Below are 9,460 nucleotides of genomic sequence, written 5' to 3' on the forward strand. Positions count from 1 at the left end.
TCCCTCTGCCTCTCATAAAAGTAGGGACAAATATTCTATAGCGTTCATTTTAAGTCTCCTCACATGATCATATAATATGCGACCTTGTACTACTCTTGTACTGAGGAATTGTATCTGTATATGTAGGGTTACCCCTCGTGTATGACTGTTTTGAACTTTATAATATTCATTTATCACATCTCCTGTGCGCATACTCCTTGCATTAAAGAAATCTCTTTGTCAATGCGAGTAACTAATGGCTTGATTTCCTCATGAGATCTAGTGCTTTTTTCCTGTACTTTTTGTTTCGAATGAAAGGCACCTAATAAATTATGCAACACATACACCAGCTATTTATCTTAGCATTTTCCATCGAATAGGTAAGGCGGTAAGCTACAGTCCTGCACATGTAATTTGGAGTATTCACCAAATCCAGTTCCACAACAACATATCATTGTTTAATTATTAGGTTTTCAAGTCATAAACAGAACAGATGACAAATACGTTTGTATTGGATAAGCTTGCCCTATAAGGCAAGGCTCATTACATGTCTAGTTACTGGTCAGGCAGTATGTGTGATTGTTATGATAATCTGCGGCTTTCAGAAGTGTTTTACAGAAACCTCTTTTGCTCTTGCGAAGAGCTCTACCGTCTTCAGCAAAGATTTTTCCAGGGATAAATATTTGAAAATTTGTGCTCTAAATCAGGATAAATTTGTTCAGAACTTCTTGTAAACACTGAGCCAAAAATTTGTATGGCGCAGTAGGCTTTGAGTCTTTCGGCATAGAACTGCACCACTAGCGACATATGCCGTAAATCAAACCATATCTACTTTTTCAACGGCTCTATACACTGTGAGACTCTGAATATTTTCTAGAGCAAGTTGTTGGACTGCTACAATGTCAGAGCACAGCCTGATAGGCTCCAAGCACAGATTTCCGGGAGAAACTGCTCTCGTGAAAGCTTGACAGTGCTTGTTAACACATGTCTTATTACCATTTGTTGACTTACAAACGTAATATGACGTTTGAGTAGTTGCTTTAAAATGCCGAAAAAATGAATCGGCGAACTTCCCGTCCACTTCCCCAAATCACATTCCTTGTGTGGTGAGTGGGTGAGTGATCATCAAGAGGTTAAGGATAATTAAGGCTAACGCTATAATACCAAAGTGCAGAATGTTAAACGTTTCGATGCTGACAAAATTAAAAGGCTGAGTAGAAATATAAAGAGCAGTTGAGCCAGGGCAGGGTAGTGGATCGAAATGAAAGGAAGTAAATTTAGCGTCACAATTTGCTTTTTCAATAAAAGAGCTTTCTTGTATGTCATACAAAACGTGTGAAAGGTATGTGTGGAAATACAAAATGAGTATGGCATTATACAGGAAAGCAAGACAAGAAATCTAAAGCATTTATTATGCGGCTCTGCAGAAGCATTTTTGGAGAGATAAAGTACAAAATAAAATGATAATAGAAAGGAGAGACATTAAATGAAATATCTGGAGAACGCTTAGTAAAAGTATAAACAAATAAGTTGGCCTAAATAGCCTACTGACCATTAAGACTTAAGGATCTGGAAGGACTGCAAATAACGCAGTTTTACTTATTGTGAGTATAGAGTGCTTCCGCTGGCTGTGACATTCTCGAAGAAATTTATGGATTCTCTCGCTCTCCGAATAGAGCACATTACCAACGCTAGAGACGCTGTTGCGTGGTACAAGCCTGATGTATCCTGGGGTGAAACAAATTTTTTATCCGATGTGCTTTGCTGTAGCAACAGACGTCTCTGACCCATAAGGAATAAGCGTGCCTCATGCCACAGCCTACCTAGGTAGTGGGCGTATTTCCTCACTGTTCGCATGGCATCCGTCGCGTCGGTCAATGTCTCATAGCTTTAACACTGCTAGAAGCGTCTGTTAGGCCACCCATTGCGTTTTGCTTATGACATTTTGGGGTATGTGCTCCGTCGCTTCCCATTCGAAGAGCTCCTTCACCGTTAGCAATTTGTAACAGGAAAATTCTCTTCCTCCATGTCTCGAAACAGTACGGGCGTAGTATTTAATAATGTCCCAAGCTAAGATTGCTGCATTAGGACTGAGAAAAGAGTTACACACAAGAAAACACTGAATTCGAAAATGGGTTTCTCACAGTAATAAAATGGGGACAAAAACATTTATAAAGGAATAACATTTGAAGACCATTACCGAATGATAAATACTTGTTGAATCAGACACACGGGGCTGTTTCAGATAAATTATGAGGGCACCCTGAAAAGTAATGGTTAGCCGAGCGGCGTAAGGCGCTGCAGTCATGGACTGTGCGGCTGGTCCCGGTGGAGGTTCGAGTCCTCCCTCGGGCATGAGTGCGTGTGTTTGTCCTTAGGATAATTTAGGTTAAGTAGTGTGTAAGCCTAGGGACTGATGACCTTAGCAGTTAAGTCCCATAAAATTTCACACACATTTGAACATTTGAAATGATTGGAAAAGAGCACAGATAGTCCCAGTCTTCAAGAAGGGTCGTCGAGCAGATGCGCAAAACTATAGACCTATATCTCTTACGTCGATCTCTTGTAGAATTTTAGAACATGTTTTTTGCTCGCGTATCATGTCATTTCTGGAAACCCAGAATCTACTATGTAGGAATCAACATGGATTCCGGAAACAGCGATCGTGTGAGACCCAACTCGCCTTATTTGTTCATGAGACCCAGAAAATACTAGATACAGGCTCCCAGGTAGACGCTATTTTTCTTGACTTCCGGAAGGCGTTCGATACAGTTCCGCACTGTCGCCTGATAAACAAAGTAAGAGCATACGGAATATCAGACCAGCTGTGTGGCTGGATTGAAGAGTTTTTAGCAAACAGAACACAGCATGTTGTTATCAATGGAGAGACGTCTACAGACGTTAAAGTAACCTCTGGCGTGCCACAGGGGAGTGTTATGGGACCATTGCTTTTCACAATATATATAAATGACCTAGTAGATAGTGTCGGAAGTTCCATGCGGCTTTTCGCGGATGATGCTGTAGTATACAGAGAAGTTGCAGCATTAGAAAATTGTAGCGAAATGCAGGAAGATCTGCAGCGGATAGGCACTTGGTGCAGAGAGTGGCAACTGACCCTTAACATAGACAAATGTAATGTATTGCGAATACATAGAAAGAAGGATCCTTTATTGTATGATTATATGATAGCGGAACAAACACTGGTAGCAGTTACTTCTGTAAAATATCTGGGAGTATGCGTGCGGAACGATTTGAAGTGGAATGATCATATAAAATTAATTGTTGGTAAGGCGGGTACCAGGTTGAGATTCATTGGGAGAGTGCTTAGAAAATGTAGTCCATCAACAAAGGAGGTGGCTTACAAAACACTCGTTCGACCTATACTTGAGTATTGCTCATCAGTGTGGGATCCGTACCAGATCGGTCTGACGGAGGAGATAGAGAAGATCCAAAGAAGAGCGGCGCGTTTCGTCACAGGGTTATTTGGTAACCGTGATAGCGTTACGGAGATGTTTAATAAACTCAAGTGGCAGACTCTGCAAGAGAGGCGCTCTGCATCGCGGTGTAGCTTGCTCGCCAGGTTTCGAGAGGGTGCGTTTCTAGATGAGGTATCGAATATATTGCTTCCCCCTACTTATACCTCCCGAGGAGATCACGAATGTAAAATTAGAGAGATTCGAGCGCGCACGGAGGCTTTCAGAAAGTCGTTCTTCTCGCGAACCATACGCGACTGGAACAGGAAAGGGAGGTAATGACAGTGGCACGTAAAGTGCCCTCTGCCACACACCGTTGGGTGGCTTGCGGAGTATCAATGTAGATGTAGATATTTTATTCTGTTCTCAATATCGGTTGGGATATTAAGATGTTATGCATACTACTCAGTCGATTCATTTGCTTCGTTGATGCAGAGGGTTCTGCCGCTAGAGGGCTCCAGGCCGAAGCATTTACCACGGCGGTGTGTAACGTAACTATGTCCGCAGCCCGTGATCTTGTGGCTACGTTGTGCTACCTCTGCATCAAGGGGTCCCGGGTTCGATTCCCGGCCGAGTTGGGGATTTTCTCTGCCCGAGAACTGGGTGTTTGTGTTCTCATCATCATTCGTAAATGTGGCTAGATTGGATTGTGTACATATTGGGAATTTATACGGGCGCTGATGACCGCGCTGTCGAGCGCCCCACAAACCAAACATCATCAAAGTAACTATGTCGGTCCGTGAAAAACAGCACGCTGTAATCGAGTTTCTAACAGCAGAAAACGTACCTCCAATTGAAATAGACTTCGCCTGCCGATAGCATGGTCTTGAACTTTTTTTTGCATCTGTGATCCTTTGTGGCGAAACGTCTTTACTGCTCTCTTGCTTTCGGGGTCAAAACGGTGAGCCCAACTCCTGTCATTTGTCAAAATGGTGTTAAGGAACCTATCACTCCTACGTTAACAATGCAAAAGAAATTGTTGTGAGATGTCCAGTCTTCTCTCTCTCACGTCAGGAGTGAACTTTTGAAGCTTCCACCGTGCACATCATTTTCTGTGCCGCAATTCCGCAACGATGGTCTGTACACGCTCTCGTGATATTCCACAATTAACTCGGAGCTGTGTGTGTGTTAGCCGAAGGTGTTCTCTGACAAATTTATTCACCCGATTCCGGTGAGTCTCGTCGGCTCCCGTACGCGATCGCCCACTCCGAGCTCTGCGCACACGGTGAGTTTAGCACCATAGCAACACGACTATACAGTAAGGTACGACATATAAAAATATCTGCACTTACACCCCTTGCGCCCTGTATAATCATGTTTATAACATCGAAGAAAGCACCGCTGATCGAAGAATAGCGTCTTTGATTAGTAATAAAAATGTATTTTATTTAATATTTTTAAGTATTAGCCTCAGTTGCGCAACTGTACTGGTCTTTATCAGGTTTCGGCTAAATTAATCTACCCTTCTTCAGAAGCATAAAATTACTATAACATGCCAGAGTAAGGCACCGTCAACTTTAAAATTAAAACCTATAATCTCTTGGTACCATGTCGAATTAAAACCACTTAACTGAAGTCCAGCCCCGGCATCTCTTCACCACGTGGTTGGTTGGCAGCGGCAACTACGAGTGCCAACGTGGTTGCCGCTGCCAACCAACCACGTGGTGAAGAGATGCCGGGGCTGGACTTCAGTTAAGTGGTTTTAATTCGACATGGTACCACGGTACTATAGGTTTTAGTTTTAATGTTGACTGTGCCTCACTCTGGCATGTTATAGTAGTTTTATGCTTCTGAAGAAGGCTAGATTAATTTAGCCGAAACCTGCTAAAGACCAGTAAATTTGCGCAGCTGAAGCTGATCCTTCAAAATATTAGTCTTTCACAGTTGCTGACGGTGCTGCAGTATGCAAAATATTCTTAATAAAAATGTCTTCGGTCTCGGATTCTAACCGCGCCACTGCGAAAATCTGTTTAAATAAAAATCAATTGCCGCATGTATGAAAGATAGTCACTTCAGAACGGCTCGACCGATTGGGCTGCATTTTTTGTATAATTGCCCGTACAAGGTTTCCATGAAAGAAAATTTTGGAAAGTCCACCGGGATGATCGGGAATTTTGATGGTATTTTTGTATCAAGTCTCAGTGAACGAAACGTGACATTCGGTTTGACAGTTCTGCTCTCACAAGTTCTCATAACAAAAATGAATAAATAAATAAATAAATAAATGTGACGTTCAGTTTGACAGTTTTGATGTTGCATGTTTTCGTAACAACAACAAATTTCACGAAAATTTTGCGAAAAAGAATACAAGTAAATGAGATATTTCAGTGTGTTATTGGTGGTGATCATATCTTAGGCGAGTTTCAAAAACTGAACTGACGTCAGTTCGTGGTAATTTGGTGTGTTGCAAACATAGAACTGATTTCAGTTTGTGGTTTATTTCATTGGAAAAAATGACGCCAGCTCAAAGCAAGCCAACTACGTGACAGTCGAGCCAATGAGACTGACAAAGAGCGTAGACAGCATTTGTAGGCAAATCGAATGAGAACTTATCAAGTGCGGCCATTATGTCTCCGGAACAATGTAAAAAATCGAGTTCGATTCGCTCAGTTGGAGCTTACGCAAAAAATAATTTGGAATTTCGACAAAACAGACGGCCAACCGTGGTAATTCTGATTAAAATTTGACGTTCAGATACGGTTCAATAGTCAATTACGCCGCGAATGTATAGGTAGACTTTGGAGCAATGAACAATGTTCGTCAACATAGCAATACTTTGATGTTTTGAAACGAACAGCCAGGATTATGTTGTGAGAGCGGAAAAGTCAAATTACCACAACTGGCACCGCCACCAGATCGGCTGGCTTCATTGCTTCCTGGCCAATAACCTCGACTGAAAACTTTCTTGCAGAACGTACAAAAGTAGAATGGTTCCTTCCAGATGACATCATTTGCGGCGAATATTACCGAAGAACGAGGTGTAACCCAACTTTTAAGGTAAATTCATTCTCCACCACATCATACATCACATAGACAAATACATCACACAAACAAATATAAACGATTCACAAAGTTTCACCGATATTCATAAATCGGTCTTTTTCTTCAATATTATATATTCAAGGATAAACTCACCATAGTACAGGAGCATTGTTGTCTTTTCATAGCCTGTGTACTTATGATTCCAATCGATTTACTCATTCATTTGACTTTTATTCCCATCAAAGGTTCCGTTTACACTAACAATAAATAAAGTCAGAGGGGGGGGAAGGGGGGTGGAGAGGACAGGGAGAGGTAAGGGAGGGAGGAAATGGATGTAAAAAGAAGAAGTAGGGTATGGACGGAGAGATATGGGAGGAGATGGATATGGAGAGTGTGAGATGGAGTGTGTACATGGAGTGGGGGGAAGGGGATGGACAGAGATGGTTGGAGGAAGTGGAGATTAACGAACGGAGTGAAGGGGGGACGACGGATAGAGAGAAAAAGGGTAGGACAAGGAAACTGGGACATGTATCCAATTCCCATAAACAATTAGCAATTGCAAAGCATTGCAAAGTTCTATAGTTTTGAATAAAAATCACCAGCAATGGTAGCCAAAGCCTTCCGGCATAAGGAGTCACCCTCATTCTGCCAACGGCCTTGCCAATGAGGGTGAAAGAGCAGACAGAGGCTCAAGGCATTGTCTTTCCCTTGGAAACTGCCCCTGAAAGGCGGAAGATTCAGCAATAATCAACGATGTGGAACGCACAAGGCAGAAACCACTGTAGTAGAAACACATAACGTGTATCCACGTGACGTATGGCCTGTAACTAAAAAAGTGTCGTGACGATCCCTCATCGCCAAAAGATTCCACACTAGTCCCCCATTAGAATCTCGTAAAGGGGAGTGCCAAGGGGGAGGTGACCATGAGAAAAAGACTGAATAACCAACGAAAGGATATCGTTCTAAGAGTCGTAGCGTGGGATGTCAGAAGTTTGAACGTGCTAGGGTAGCTGGAATATATGAAGATGGAAATGCTAAAGTTCAATCTAGATATATCTCCTGCCTGTATACCAATAAAGTCGTATGGTGATATGTACTGCTGGGAGTGACACGCCCTGAAGGTGGCTGTTTGTTGCCGAAATCTGGATATGCGAGAATAATAAAAAAAAACCACTGGGACTGTGACTGACTGCTGTATTCCTATCCTTCCTTCCTATTTAATATAGTGGCGTCAGTGAATGGAAAGAAAAGAAGACAAGATTTCTGGTCGGACGAGTATAGGGGTAATATCAATAGCAGCAGAAAATGGTACATCGGGAGCAGCATACGTTATGAATGGGAAAGCAGGACAGACAGTGAGTTACTGTGATCAATTCGGTGGTAAGGTTGTTATCACCAGAATCGACAGCAAACCAACACCTATAACATTAGTTCAGTATGCATGCCGACGTCACAAGCCAAAGGTGAAAAGTTAGAGAATGTATATGATTCCAGAATGAGATTTTCACTCTGCAGCGGAGTGTGCGCTGATATGAAACTTCCTGGCAGATTAAAACTGTGTGCTGGACCGAGACTAGAACTCGGGACCTTTGCCTTTTGCGGACAAGTGCTCTACCGTTTTAGCTACCCAAGAAAGACTCACGACCCGTCCTCACAGCTTCAGTTCCGCCAGTACCTCGTCTCCTACCTTCCAAACTTCACAGAAGCAGAACTCTTCCCAATTACTGGTTTAAAATAAATTGTGTGTAACTGTAAAAGGCAACCACGTTCAAGAGCCTAGTCATGGAGAACCAATAAGCAAAGGCGTGGGAAGTACTAAGGAATGAAGAGATACGCTTAAAGTTCTATGAGGCTATAGATACTGTGCTTACGAATAGCTAAGTAGGCAGTTCAGTAGAAGAGCAATGGACATCTCCAGAGAGGGCAATCACAGAAGCTGGTACAAAGAAGGTAACTGCGAAGAAACAATGAGTAAAAGAAGAAATACTTCAACTGCTCAACGGAAGGAGGAAGCACAAATATGTTCATGGAAACACAGCAATACAGAAATAGCTGTCACTTAGTAATTAAATAAACAGAAGGTGTAGGAAAGCCAAGGCAAAATGGCTACTTGAAAAATGTGAAGAAATCGAAAATGAAATGGTTGTCGACTGATGCAACATAGAGAAGATTGGAAAGAACCTCCGGTAAACTAAAAGAATGGCGCTAACGTTAAGAGTGCAATGGGAATTCCACTGTTAAATGCAGAAGAGAGCGGTTGGATAAATAAATGTCGTGTGACTAGGGCCTGCGGTCTGCTAGACCGTTCGTCTGATGCAATTCTTTCGATTTGATGCCACTTGGGCGACTTGGGCGTCGATGGGGATGAAATGATGATGATTAGGAGAACACAACGCCCAGTCCCTCAGCGGAGAAAATCTCCGACCCACCCGGGAATCGCTCCTGGGCCTTTAGGATTGACATTCTGTCGCGCTGATCACTTTTTTTTCCTTTTTTGTATCTAATTTTGTTCAATATTGTTGGTTTAATTTGTTCTGGGCGGACGTCCGATGACACCCATTTAGGTTCTTCGTTGATCCATTCACTCAGTTTTTTGTTACAGAGGGTAGCTAAACCTCTGACCAAACACGCTGAGCTACCAGGGCGGCAATCACTCAGTTACCGGGGGCGGACAGCGGTTGGATGGAAAGAGTATATTGAGAGTTTCTTTGAGGGGAGGCCTTCTCTGATGACGTGATACGAGAAGAACACAGTAGTCGATGGGTTCAAAAAAAATGGTTCAAATGGCTCTGAGCACTATGGGACTTAACTTCTATGGTCATCAGTCCCCTAGAACTTAGAACTACTTAAACCTAACTAACCTAAGGACATCACACAACACCCACCCATCACGAGGCAGAGAAAATCCCTGACCCCGCCGGGAATCGAACCCGGGAACCCGGGCGTGGGAAGCGAGAACGCTACCGCACGACCACGAGACAGTAGTCGATGGGGAAGAGACAGGTGATCCCTTAAGAGAAACAGAA

The sequence above is a fragment of the Schistocerca americana genome, chromosome 4 (genome assembly GCF_021461395.2).
Source record: "Schistocerca americana isolate TAMUIC-IGC-003095 chromosome 4, iqSchAmer2.1, whole genome shotgun sequence".
In the NCBI taxonomy this organism is placed as follows: Eukaryota; Metazoa; Arthropoda; class Insecta; order Orthoptera; family Acrididae; genus Schistocerca; species Schistocerca americana.